General features: G+C 43.1%; 1 protein-coding gene across 35 annotated transcripts in view; it reads left to right on the top strand.

The window, feature by feature from the left end:
* The window catches only part of MAP2 (microtubule associated protein 2), a 340,979-nt gene that overhangs the window by 143,865 nt on the left and 184,297 nt on the right, over positions 1-12,817 (top strand). For 33 of the 35 annotated variants that reach the window (XM_074968034.1, XM_074968048.1, XM_074968045.1 and 30 more), the window contains one exon: positions 5,380-5,446. The gene's annotated coding sequence lies outside the window, so the exon portion shown is untranslated. Of the gene's footprint in view, positions 1-4,888; positions 5,082-5,379; positions 5,447-12,817 lie in introns of those variants that run through there. The other 2 variants (XM_074968035.1, XM_074968041.1) reach the window with 1 other exon arrangement.

Consider the following 12,817-nt stretch of genomic DNA (forward strand, 5'->3'; position numbering starts at 1 on the left):
CAGAACTTCTCCCAAACTGGCCCCCGCGCAGGGCACTGTAAAATGGGCATATTCTGATGTTTCTTACTATGGCAGAGAAGCTGGCAGTGATGGGATTCCAGCTGTGCCCTGAAGCTTTGGGGCTGAAACAACAGCCCCTGCAGCCATCCTTCCATTAGTGCTTAAAATGGTCAACCAAAAAGGTGTGAAAACAAAATAGTCAGGCCTGTTGGGGGCTGTTTTTACCACCAAGGTACAAATTCTGTTCACAAGGCATCTTTCTTTTAACTTACAGTCGAGATCATACTAGATGCCACTACAGACACCCCATAAAATGTTAACCAAATTCACACACAGAAAAAAAAGCCTTTGCTAAGGTTAAGGGATGGGTGCAGGCCGACGGCAGTAATTTGCATGGCAGGATGGTCTTGTGGTAATTGTACCAGACTGGGATTCAGGAAATGTGAGTGCAATTCCTGAGTCTGCCACTGACTTCCTGTGCGGCCTTGGGTAAGTCATTTATTGTCCTTTGCCTCTAGTCCCAGTCTCTCTACAATGAGGGAAATAATCCAATGGGACCCTGAGCTCAGCTGGGGCTTCTAGCTGCTACTGTAATGGAAATAATAAAAAAATTAGCTAATTTTAAAAAAGAAGCTTATCATGGTACATGTCACTTATTGCTGGTCTGGCACCTCCTCCTGGTTACTCTGGGGATTAGCTTGAGGCTGAAGCCCTCCCACCCATGGTTTGCACACCATCACTCTGTCACTGTTGTCTGCCTGAAGCCCCTCTCGCAGCCTCAGGAACCACAGCATCCTCCTTGTGACTTAACCGCATCACCATCCATATTTCCCCCTTCCAGGGGTAAGTGTCTCAGTCCAATAATCATGCCACTTCCCCAGTACTGAGTGTGGGGGGGACCTGGGCCCACTACTGTGGGTCCCAGGCCAGGGACCCTGTGGATAGCAGCCTCGTGTTGCAACTCCTTAACTTCTCACCATGCTGCTATGTCTCCCTGGGCCACTTCCCCACGTCCCCTTCTTTACCGTTGCCTCAGGGCATGCAACTGCCCAGTGCCAGCAGCCAGCCAGCCAGCCAAGAGCTCCCTCTTGCTCCCCAGTCTTTGCCAGCCATTGCTCTGTCCAAGGTGCTGCAGGTCTCTCCACCTACTAGAAACATAGTCCTCACTCCTTGAGCTTCCAACAGCAACTGACCCGGCCCTGCCCTGCTGCTCCTCTTATCTGAGCCTGCTGGGCCCGGATTGGTTGCTCCTTGCAATTCCTCCTGGATTGGCTGCGCTGGAGTGGGTCACTCAGAGGACTCCTCTCCCCTGCTCCCTGCTGAGGTTAACCCTTTACACGCCAGTGTGGGGCAGATGCCCCATCACAAAGCTAAAACCCCCGAAAATGCAGCTTTAAGTCTTCTCTGAACAAACAAGGCATGCAGACTATCTTTCTTTCCCCTATGTGGGGTATGTCTACATAGCAGCTGGGAGGGTGCAGGGGTAGACAGACACAAGCCCTGCTTGAGCTAGTGCGCTGAAAATAGCAATGTGGCATGGGTGTAGGGGGCTAGCCACCTGAGTGCATCGGGACAGGTCAGGCAGGATTGTACTCAGGTGCCGCAGCCACGTACGGTAGCATGCTCTCTGGAGCAGAGTTAGCATGCTTCTTTCTGCCTGTGCTTGGAAGCACCCTCCCAGATGCTGTGTCAACGTACCCGAAGATTCTCGCTTCCCATTTTCCCTTCTTTATGGGTAGGGTATAGAAAACGTGTATGACAGAGCATCGGTTTTATGATTTGCGTCACAAATATGCATCCCCAATATTAAGTATGACGATTTGTCTCCATGCTAACCTTTGCTCATCTCATTTAAGTGCTCTAATTTCATTATCCTGGGATGTGAGGCTCATCTATGGAGACAAGCTAGCTTTATGGCTAATGACATTTGGAGAACTGGTGCATACATGCATCACAGGGCTCGATCCTGGAAGGACATAGGCATCCCCTGTGAGATGCTGAATGCCCTCAGCATCTGGCTGGATCAGGTCCAGAGTGACTGTGGATGTTGTCTGTCTGGTCAGGAATTTATGAAATTCTTGCATATGTGCATCGTATGACCATAAGGAAAGCTGGAAGGGAGCACACCCACTACATGCTTTATGAGTGAGGCACTCTGGTTTTTGTGAAGACTGATAAAATGAAACTGTTTGCTATGGTCGGAGTCAATGGTTTGATTTTTCTCAGGACATCATTTCCTGGGCAGAGTTGAGGTGGTTTGGGTGCCTTGTTTGAGAAGTGCAACCTCAATTCTGCGTTTCCTGGGTGTCCAAAGGGTTGTATTCTGATCTCTAATTTTCTTTAAAGGCAATATACACTCACTGTTGATCTGGGCCTACCAACTTTAACTTCCCATGCACAAAGGTTCATAATTTTTTTAATAGTTCTGACCTGAAACTCAGGACCAAAGGAAGCTATCAGCTGCTTGATTTCCTGAGGACTGAAGGAAGGAAGCCTGACGTCACCATGCCTTCTGAAGTTCTAGGATGGGCCCAGAAATAGGGCACTGCCTGGGGAAATGCATCGACTGCCCCACTGAGCCATATGAATGAGGCTTCTCAGAGCCATCTGCACTCAGTTCAGTCTTTAGGAGGGTTTTCAGGGGTCCCCGTTATTCTTTTCCCCCATGCCTTATGTTTATGGGACCCTCTAAGAGCTTTGGGGGAGTCTGTGGAGGAGCAGATCTTTGGGGGCAATTGGAGGACCATGAGGGTACTGCTACTAGCCGATGGGGGCTAGGTGGAGGAGCTGGAGAGCAGCTCCGTGCTTTGGGAGAAGGCAGCGAAGGTCTAGACTGGACCTGGCTTCTGCAGATGGTGAACCTCCTGTAGCTGGCAGCTGCGAGACTCCCTTTTGATGAGTCACAGGAAGCTTGCTGGGAAGAGAAGTCAGGAGAATCCTAGTGCTTTCCTTGCTTGCTTCTCTTCTGCCCCTGTGCTGCTTCAGGGGTCCCCATCCCCCATAACTCCTAGCAAGACACCTGTTCCACCCCATATCCTCATGCTCTCCCATAACCTCAGTCCCATGCATGCCCTCATCAAACTAGCTTTCTCCATTTCCTCATGCCTCCCTCTCACTGGAGATGTGGTGGTTTGTGAGGAAGAAGGGCTTTCAGGAAGGCCTGACCCCCTAGGGGTTTTGGCACCCAGGGTGGAAAACATTTTTCGCCTCCTCCCCCCACCCCAGGTTGCTTTGGCAACCGCCCCAATTGCCCACCCCTAAGGCCAGCTTTGCTTCCAAGAAGAGAGATGGGCTAGTGTGGGCACCTGGAGCCAGCTCCTGGGCACAGGCGAATGCAGAGCGGGAAGCATTGGTGCTTGCCAGTTATTTTTACCTGACTGCCTGCTGTGACTCTTGGAGGGCAGGCAGTCAAAAAGACCTCGGGAGGCCCACAGGGAATGGGGACTTGGTGAGAAGAGGGGGTTGGGAGGAGGAGGTCAGGCAGGGCATTGCCCCCTGTCCCTCTGGACTTCCTGGACTCTATGGTAGGGGAGACCCCTCAGTGAACCTGAGGATGTTTCTCAGCCCTTTTCACAAGCCTTGAGCACCATGGTGGATCCCCCACATCAGCCCACAAGACTTGGGAGGCTTGTTAGGTCTCCTCACAAACGCTTTTTGGAGGGAAATGGCCTCTGTTCCATTGACCAGACCTCCCCAGAGACAGGATTACACTGTGGGGGTCTAACTCTGCAAGGAAAAGGGACAACAACTTGCTGTTTAAAACGGTCTTCATCTGCCATTTGACATGCGTAATTGAGCCCTTATCCAGCAGAATGCTTAAGCATGTGTGCCTAACTCTAAATTGATGAGTAGTCCCGCTAGCTTCAGTGAGACTACTCATGTGCTTAAAGTCAGGCATGGGCTTAAGTGCTTTGCTGGATCGGGGCCTCAGTTTACCTTAACTTTTTTCAAAAAGAAATTAGACTTTTATCAACTACATTTTAGTCCCGGGCGCTAGATAGCCAGGGGAGTTCAGGCTATTAAGTTTGATCTCTTCTTCTGTCTTTTTTTTTTTTTTTGCTAGGAAGTTGCCCTCCCCTCCTTGAAAACAAGTTTGACAAGTTTTGAAACTCTATTCAACACTTTTTTTCAATATATAGGGTGCCATAATTCAGAAGCACCTAATCTGAGTCTGTTCAAATTCGGCTTTTTAAAAAAATCTACCCTAGCTCCTGATCTAGCATACGCATTTTGAGCCCAATATGTAAACTGTAAGGCAGTAGGGGCAAAATTGGATTTTTGACAGGAGCTTAGTTGCAAGCTGAACCATGGAATATTGGTGACAAATATTGGCGACAAAGGTCCCCCATTCACAACATTTGAGCTCTGCTCGGAATTTCTCGTCTTTCTCGGTCACTGGAAATAAGCAAACCTGGGGCTCAAGTAGCCGAGTAAATGAACTGACAATGAAACACCAAATAGAAAAATAAAGCAGAAATATCAAACCCCTCCCCTTCCATAATGCAGAAAATGAGACCTCCTTTTCAGCATATACAGTACGTAAAACCCGTGTAGGATTTGGATTGGTATAGCAACAGAAATACCGCATGCTGCTGCCTGTGTGCAGTGGGTGCGTGTGTGTGTGTTTGGCAATGGCACAAAGGAAACCCGTTGATGAAATTCATAGGATTAGAGGCCTGATTCCTGGGGACACACTTGGCTGAATGCATTAAAATGCCTGTCAGGCATTTGATACCAGAAACCCCTTGACAAACTGCTTAAGCAGACGCAAATGCAGTACCCTATTGTACGTGAATGATGGCGGAGCTGGCTGCCTTGTCATCCTTCTCGAAAATTCTGTGGCCAGTGAGCTCCCTCTTCCTCTCCCACTCGCCCTCTTTTCCTTTTCACCACTGCAGGGACTTTTTCTAATTTGCCGTTTTCCTTTTCCCAACGTACACATGGTAGATGCAAGCTGGTGGCTTGCAGACTGCGTCTGTCTGGAGATAGGCAGCGAGCCGATGGATAATAACACTCCGGGAGAACGATTATGCAGCAGTTAGTTAAGGATAGGCTTTTGTGGTATGGCAGCATATGAGCTGGTAATGATTTTCTTTTTTAAAATGTCAGCTTTGTGTGATTTTGGAACATGAAAAGAAAACCACCATTGTGTTGTAGCATTCCGAATTCAGTCTGCTGGGTATTAAGTGCTGCGTTAGTGTACCTTGGATCAATTCAAGATGTGTATATAGTACATGCTGTATGTGTATACGTATCTATACATGTATCCATGTTAGTATAACAAAAACAATTAGTTTTTTTTCCCCGTTAGCTGAAGAAAATACTTTGTTTCATCAAAAATAAAATATTATCACTCCTTTTTTTGGCTTATTTTAACAGATTCTCCAGCCTGTTGTCTCTGACGAGGCGCACTGATTGGGGTCTGCTTATTCCACAGATCAAAAAGGTAAGGCACGTTATATTTTAATATATTTATAAACAGATAGGAGTGTGGAGTTAATACTGATACAATCTTCTAGAAACGTATGTGCTTTTTCACTCTGTCATACTGTGCTACGTTACAGCTTTACTTGGGCATTAAAGCTGATCTCAGTGCAGACTGTAAAAGTTACTTTTAATATGTACATATAAGCTTAGACTGTTTGATCTGTGGTGACTACCTCATCAGGTCAGTCATTTCAGCCTCAGTGGCCACCAGAGAGGTGAATACTAACGGCTGTTTACCTGCTTACATGGATTTGGAACCCCTGTGAAAGCTGTACAAAATCCTCCATCCACATTGAGAGTTAATAGCGTTAAAAAGGGGGTCTTTTTAATATGGGTTTTAGTGTAACTGAAAGCTACATCTCATACTAAGAATGGGGTTAAATTCATTGGTTTGCTTTAGCCAGGTAAGATCTATCGCAGAACTCAGACCTGGAAGCATAGAGATGGCTTAATACTGGGTGGGGGGAATTGCTTTTAACCCCCACCTTGCTGCCAGAAAATACACGTGCCTCAATACAGCTTCGGTTTTGGTGCATGGAATTTTAATGTACCGGGTCTATGGGGCAACACTGGAGGAGCACATTCCCCGTGTTTATTAGATACGTCATTCAGCACAGAAGAGGCCTCTTGCTATGTGTTGCTACAAAAGCAGCAGAATCTGCTATTTATGAATGTTTTGTTGCTGAAACATAAATGAGAAAATATATATTCTCCTTCTCTTTTTTGTTTCTGTTGTTTAATCTTTTGAGACTATCGGCATAGCATAGAGGCCTGCTGGAGAAGTCACTGGAGAAAGGAGCTCTTTTGTAATAGGGCCCTCAGAATGAGGACCTTGCAAACTGTGTGGGATTTTTGAAAGGATCTAAGTGTTTTAGGAACACAAATCGCATTGATTTTTCAATGGAACTCATGGTCCTAAGTCACTTGGAAGTTTTTTCAAAACTGCCTGTGTGTCTCCTTTTTCAGTGGAGATAATGTGTGTGATCATCACTCATTAACCCCTTACATGCCATACTTCTCCCAGTATCTTTCAAGCCAAACCTCCCAATGGGCATCCACTCCGTTGTCATGAGATTGATCAGCCTCCTTTAAGTCTATATGAATACCTTTCTTTTTAAAAAAAAAAAACAAAAAAAAAACAGATGTTTTGGAGAACTCCAACAATCAAACAAAATTCAGAAGCACTTTGTTCATTTTGCTTAACTTCTGCAGTTATATCTCATCACAAACCTACAGTAGCCTCCTAGAAGTAATGGGATTTCATTCATGTAATCTTTACACAAAGTTCATTGTCCTTTTAGCTGTTAAGAGACTGGTTATGCCAATATCAGTGCTAATTGAATGACTGAAATAAGAAAGGATCCAAATCTTTGCTCCAAAAAATGAAGCTGAACCAAACCCTGAATCAATGTAGAATTCAGAAAAATTCAACTTCTTTTAAAAATTAAGCCTCTAATCCTACAAATACTTACACACCTGCTTAACCTCTATGGGATTACTCATGTGCTTAGAGTTAAGCAGGTGTATAAGTGTTTGCAGGGTTAAGGCCCACACTTGCAAAGATGTCTTCATTATTCTATTTCATGGTGTCTTGTGGGGATATCAGAAGCCCCCCAATCTCCCCCCCACGCGCACACACTAAAAAGAAAATTCTGCAGGAAAGGGAATTCTTGTGGTATTTCCAGCCTGGGTGAAAGCAGGAATAACAGAAACTTTGTGAAAAAGCCCAGTCTCCTGAGATGTCCAGTGCTGTTTCCAGTTGTCAGATATTGGGATGAGTCAGAAAACATGTAAACCCAATGGCACTTCTGGATCTTTGCTCTCAGCTAACAGCAACTGCTGACGGGCTTCCCTGTGAATTTTGGTTTAATATTTTCATTTATCATGATGATAATGAAATCGGACTTCCCGTACAATCGAAATTGATTGATAGATGCTATTTCTGAACTAAAACGAGTATGTTTTTCAGGCTGTCATCAGGCCATCTGACATTCTCGATAATTATTTTCTGACCAGAATCTTGCCTATAATGGATATTTTATACTATACGTATATACATTCTTCTACATCTCTCCCTGTTCTATAGACCATCATATTTCTTCTGTCTTTAGGGGGATTTCTGCTGTTTTTCAGATTTCTTCAAAGGAAATGTTTTGTTATGTTTTGCATAGATGGCGTTAATAATATTTCCTCCCTGATATTCATTAACATGAGGACTCGTTATGGCCAAAAGGCATGGACCAGCAATATGTATAAAATTCTTTGATTCATAAAACATATGTTCAACAACTTGTTTTGGGCTAAGCTCAAGTCATTTTTCTCTCCCTCCTCCAACCCTTGTAATTTCACTTCCATGATCCTAGGGCAACAAGCCAAACTGCGGTACCAATCTGAATTCATTAACACTTTCCAAATGGTGCCTCAAGGTCTAATGCTGCTTACTAGTCTTGATGTCAGCATTCAAGGTTTTGCTGCAGTACTGGAGAATTGTAAAGGAATGTTCTCCACCAAGATAAAAATAAAGAAATAGAAGTGAGGCCATCATTAACAGACCATGTTTGACTTGCATGGTTTTTCACCAATTAGTGAATGGTGAATCAAAATCTCGGATTATGCAATTCTTTTGGCTATAATGCTTTTCCTCTCTTATGGAAATTCTTATTGAAGTGTGCAGCCATTTACCAAACCTTTTGTGATCTCCTGAGCACAGAAAAACTCAAGTTTCATCTGTTTGTTTATACTTCAGAGAAGAGATGACTTAAAAATGAACTACATATATATTTTTATACCTCCAATTTATGCAGTTATAATTCATTTTAACCCTGTAGCTGTAGCCAGCTCCTTGGTAATCCTACTGCAAATTGTCCCTTCTGTCTACAGAAAAGAAAAGTAAAAGGCTGCTATACTATACATTATGTATGCTGTATCAATTATTACATATTATTTATGCTGTAAATAATCATTTGAAAATAATGTTATAGTCTTAAAGCAACAGTTGGGTTGCTTACTGTATTAGATTTGTGCTAGGTTGACAGGAGGCATTTAACTAAAGTTGCAAACCAGTGGATACAGTGGAGAAATGGCAAAAAGAAGGGAGTTTTGTGGAACGATAGGAATAAAGAACAGAAGCCAAAGAGTATAGAGGCAATTACATGGTAGATTACACTTTCTGAACTCTTGGGCATGAAGCCAAAGTTATGTGATATTTTGGCATCGACTTTATTTAAACAGATGACAGTGTGGCCACATTCATTGAAGGCATTGAAAAATACACATTTATCCCTAGTGTAACTATTACTGGGAGTTGCACCAGTGGTGTGTCTGTCTTAATTCCTGAGAAGAAATGGACATCTAGGTCTTAATACTGTTTATTAAGAGGTTTATCATAATATAAGCAAAATGCAGATTCTTACCGTGCCCCTTTTCGAAAGAATCGACATTGCTGGTAAGCAGAGGTTCTACTTTAGAATTGTTCCAGGAGGAACCTCAATTTTTTATTCAGCTTCCCAGCCAAATTCATTGCACAGTCCACCACTATCCGTATTGTCTTTTCTTAAATCATGTGAAAAATATCCAAAGCGGATTAAAGCCAAGTCGCTCTTCTTTAGGACAGCTGAATGTTGAACATAAGTGTGCAGTTTGGCCATTTCCTTTTATTTTAGTGGCAGTAACATACATAGTTCCCTCTGTGCTGATTTTTTTTTCTTTTTACCTTTCTGTCGTAGACATTTATAAGGCCCCGATTGCCTTGGTATGTGAACACCTCACAATCTTCAATGTAGTTATCAAAACGCCCCTAGGTAGGGCAGTGCTCTTATCCCCATTGTACAGATGGGGAACTGAGGCACAGAGAGGCTAAGGTCACACAGGAAGTTTGTGGCAGAGCAGGGACTTGAACTGTAGTTTCCCAAGATCTTGGTTAGTACCCTAACCGCATCAATCCTCCTGTACTCAGTGGAATCCAACCCCCCGCCTCCCGTCCTCAAGGCCCTGGTGCGATGGGTGGGATGGACCTGTCATCAGACACAACCCATTGGTGACACTTCCTCAGTAGCTTGGCTACAAAATGCAAAGTGAGACTGGGTCAGAAACTAAACCCAGATCTGTTGCATAGCATTAGGCGCCATTAACTAGAGGAAGAAAGGTGATTAAGGCACAGGCCTGGTAGACAGGAGACCTGGCTTCAACTGCTGCAGGCTGCTCCTTGTCACTTTTGAAACAACACTTTGTGTCTGTGCTGCACTTTTCTCATCCATAAAAAGTGGGTGGTAGCATTTGTCTGCCTCCACAGGGAGCTGTCTCTGAAGTCCTAAAGTTTGAAAAACACTTTGAGATCCTCTGGCAGAGGGAACACTGTAAGTACAAAGTTTACTTAAGGAACCTAGATGCCAAAGTAATGGGAGCCTAGATAGTATATTGACCTTAGAAATGGGTGTGCTAGTAATAATTAATTAATTAATTGATAGCACAAATACGTGAGGCGGACATTTTATTTTCCCAGGAATCTACTGGTTAATGACTTGGCTTTCGATGTAAATTACATGGTGATCCTACAGTACTGAGTGAGGATTAAGGTAGACATGATGAATAAATGTGAGTCAGTTCCCCAGTCCCATGTTGTACAGGGTATTGCTGCTTACTTACGGGGGTGTCAATCATACTTAGATTGGTATGTGGGAGCAGGGAAAGCCAAAAAGAGATTGCACTGGCAGGAACAAGCAAAGAATACTGCTGACTCATCATTTAAAAACCTGTAACATTCTCCGAAAGGCCAGGTATGAAAGCTAACCACTTCTGCCCGTCCCTCTGATGATCAGAAGACAGTTTTTTGATTATTTATCTCCAAAAGAAACCTCTAAATAGTTGTGCAGTGCAGCATTTTCAGTGCCATTTTGGTCGTACATTGTTGCAGCGCTCGTGAGAAATCATGGGCAATTTATCTTAGAACATTGGGCGACAGTCAACTCTAAATCACAAAAGCATTTTCTGAGTCATCACAGTTCTTGCAAGGAGGTGACTTTCTAGGTGCATGTGATTGTTGAATCAGATTAATTTTTTTTTATACTGGCAGCTTGAAAATATTAAAACGCTGCTTGATTGGATAAGACAAAATGAGTCAGATTTAAGGAAGCTACTTGCCACTTACACAATGAAGAAATGTTCAGAAGCTACTAGGGGGAAAGGAAAGGAATGTAGGATGAGAGCAAAGATCCTAGGGTTGTATGTTATCCACAGGGTAAAATTTTCAAAAGCGCTTAAATTCCATGGATTCCTAAGTCACTTACTTTTGAAAATGTTACCTCAGCCTTTGTGCAGAGCTCTGAGGAATATCACTGGGAATTGCATGTACAGAACAAAATGGTTTGAAGTGGCCCATAACTACTAAGGAAAATATTGGAGACGACAGTTGGAAAACCAGATCAGCAGTTCATGTAGAGTTAGGGTACTCAACGGTGTTTTACATCATTCTGTCTCTGCTGTCCTCTCCCATGCTAATGGTCATATTAGACCATTTTGCTCATTCAGAGATGAGCCATTAGTTAGGGTTCAGAGTCCTTAATCCAGACATGTGGCAAAGCTACTCATTTATCCACCTCTAGTCAGTGTCTTCCATCTCCTAACTTTTTATGATCATTGACATTCTCCAAAATACTGGAATAAAAGAAGGCAGTTTGCAAAAATATCTCTTGGCTTCAATTCTGTTCTCATTAGACTGCAAAAGGAATCTGATTGGGTCCTATATCAGACTTCAGATATTTTAAAATGATTTGCACACCCTTTTTTATACAAAAGGGGGTTCTACTAATAGAACTGTCTTTACACTGGTGACATTACAGTGCAAAAATATTTGGCCAGATCCTGCTCTGGTGTAAATGAGCCTTGCTCCGTTGCAGACAACAGAGCTATGCTGGTTCACACCACCTCAGGCTCAGGCCATAGTGTGTGGTTTAGGACCTGGATTTGCACAGATTTATGCATGTGTTTGTCTTTATGCCCCATGAGCTGGCCCATTGACTTTAATGGGACTATTCACAGTGTGTAAAGTTAGGCACATGTAAAAGTCCTTTTTGCAGAACTGGGGCCTAACATTTTGTTTTGGGAACAAGGAAGCTGTATGTTGACTAATGATCACCTCTCTCTTGCAATTGTATTTTATATTTTTCTATGAATGAGCAAATATAGTAATAGGGTTTTGTTGTAATTTCTATGCTGTTTATTAGCAGAATGGAAAAAAAAGTAATGTTGACCTTATTTTGTTTAAAATGTGGTTTGAAGCCTTTCTTGTCTGGTAGGGTTTTAAAAGTTTGTCAGATATGGAGAGATTTAAGATGGAGCCATGTTGGAGAATGGCCATTAGGGAGAAAAATGGCAGAACTAAAAAGGTTTGAAAAGTTGTTGATGGGCATGTGTGTTAAGGGACAAATTCTGCCCTTGGATTCACTTCACTCAGAGCCACGCTGTCACATCAAGGAATTTGAACTACAAAATATTTCCTGTCCATGTACTATTACCACAGACAAATGGGTAATCGTCTTTGAAAACGGTTATGGTTCTACTTGTGAACGTGTATGAAGACAAAAGCACCTCATCTGTTCTACCTGAAATCAATGGCAATATTCCTTTCACTTCACTAAGAGGAGAACTAAATTATTGGATTATAAATTGTTTAGGGTTGGGCAACGTGATTTAGGATTTGTCTACTCACAAGTCAAACAAGTTGCAAAACTCTGTCAGACCCTCCTTTTTTCATTCAAGAATGGCTTATTTTTATTTAGCTTAAACCTGTTCCTAATCGATTCAACTCTCTATAAGCCAGGTTTATATTGATTTCAGGAGGGTCCACGCAACCTTTTGCACTGATTTCACCACTTTGATTTTAAATCGCACCTGTTGTTAAACCATGGCTGCTAAGCATGCAGACATGTCATTACTCACAAGGCCTGACTCTGCAAGATGCTGCATGCCTTGCACCAGGTGCCGCACACCCTCATGTGACCTCATTCACACCCTCATGGTCCTCGGCGGGGGCGGGAGGTGGCTAACACCTCTCAGGATCAGGTTTTAGATTCATGCATATTCCCTTCCCTAATGAGCTTACAGTCTCATGGCTTTCTTGTGCTCTCAGGGAAGTTAGAGAGTGCTGCCATTGATTTCATATGGCTGTAATGTAAAGCGCAGTGTAAATTTGTAATGCTAGATATGTGATTTTTATTATTAACAGTAATAAAATGTGTTTAAATTCAGCTGGTTATGGAGACATAATTAGGAATACATGCTGTTAACGTGCATTTGTAGTAGGCAGCTGTTACACTGTATCCTCTGAATATAA

This window comes from Natator depressus, chromosome 11 (genome assembly GCF_965152275.1).
Source record: "Natator depressus isolate rNatDep1 chromosome 11, rNatDep2.hap1, whole genome shotgun sequence".
NCBI classification, from domain to species: domain Eukaryota; kingdom Metazoa; phylum Chordata; order Testudines; family Cheloniidae; genus Natator; species Natator depressus.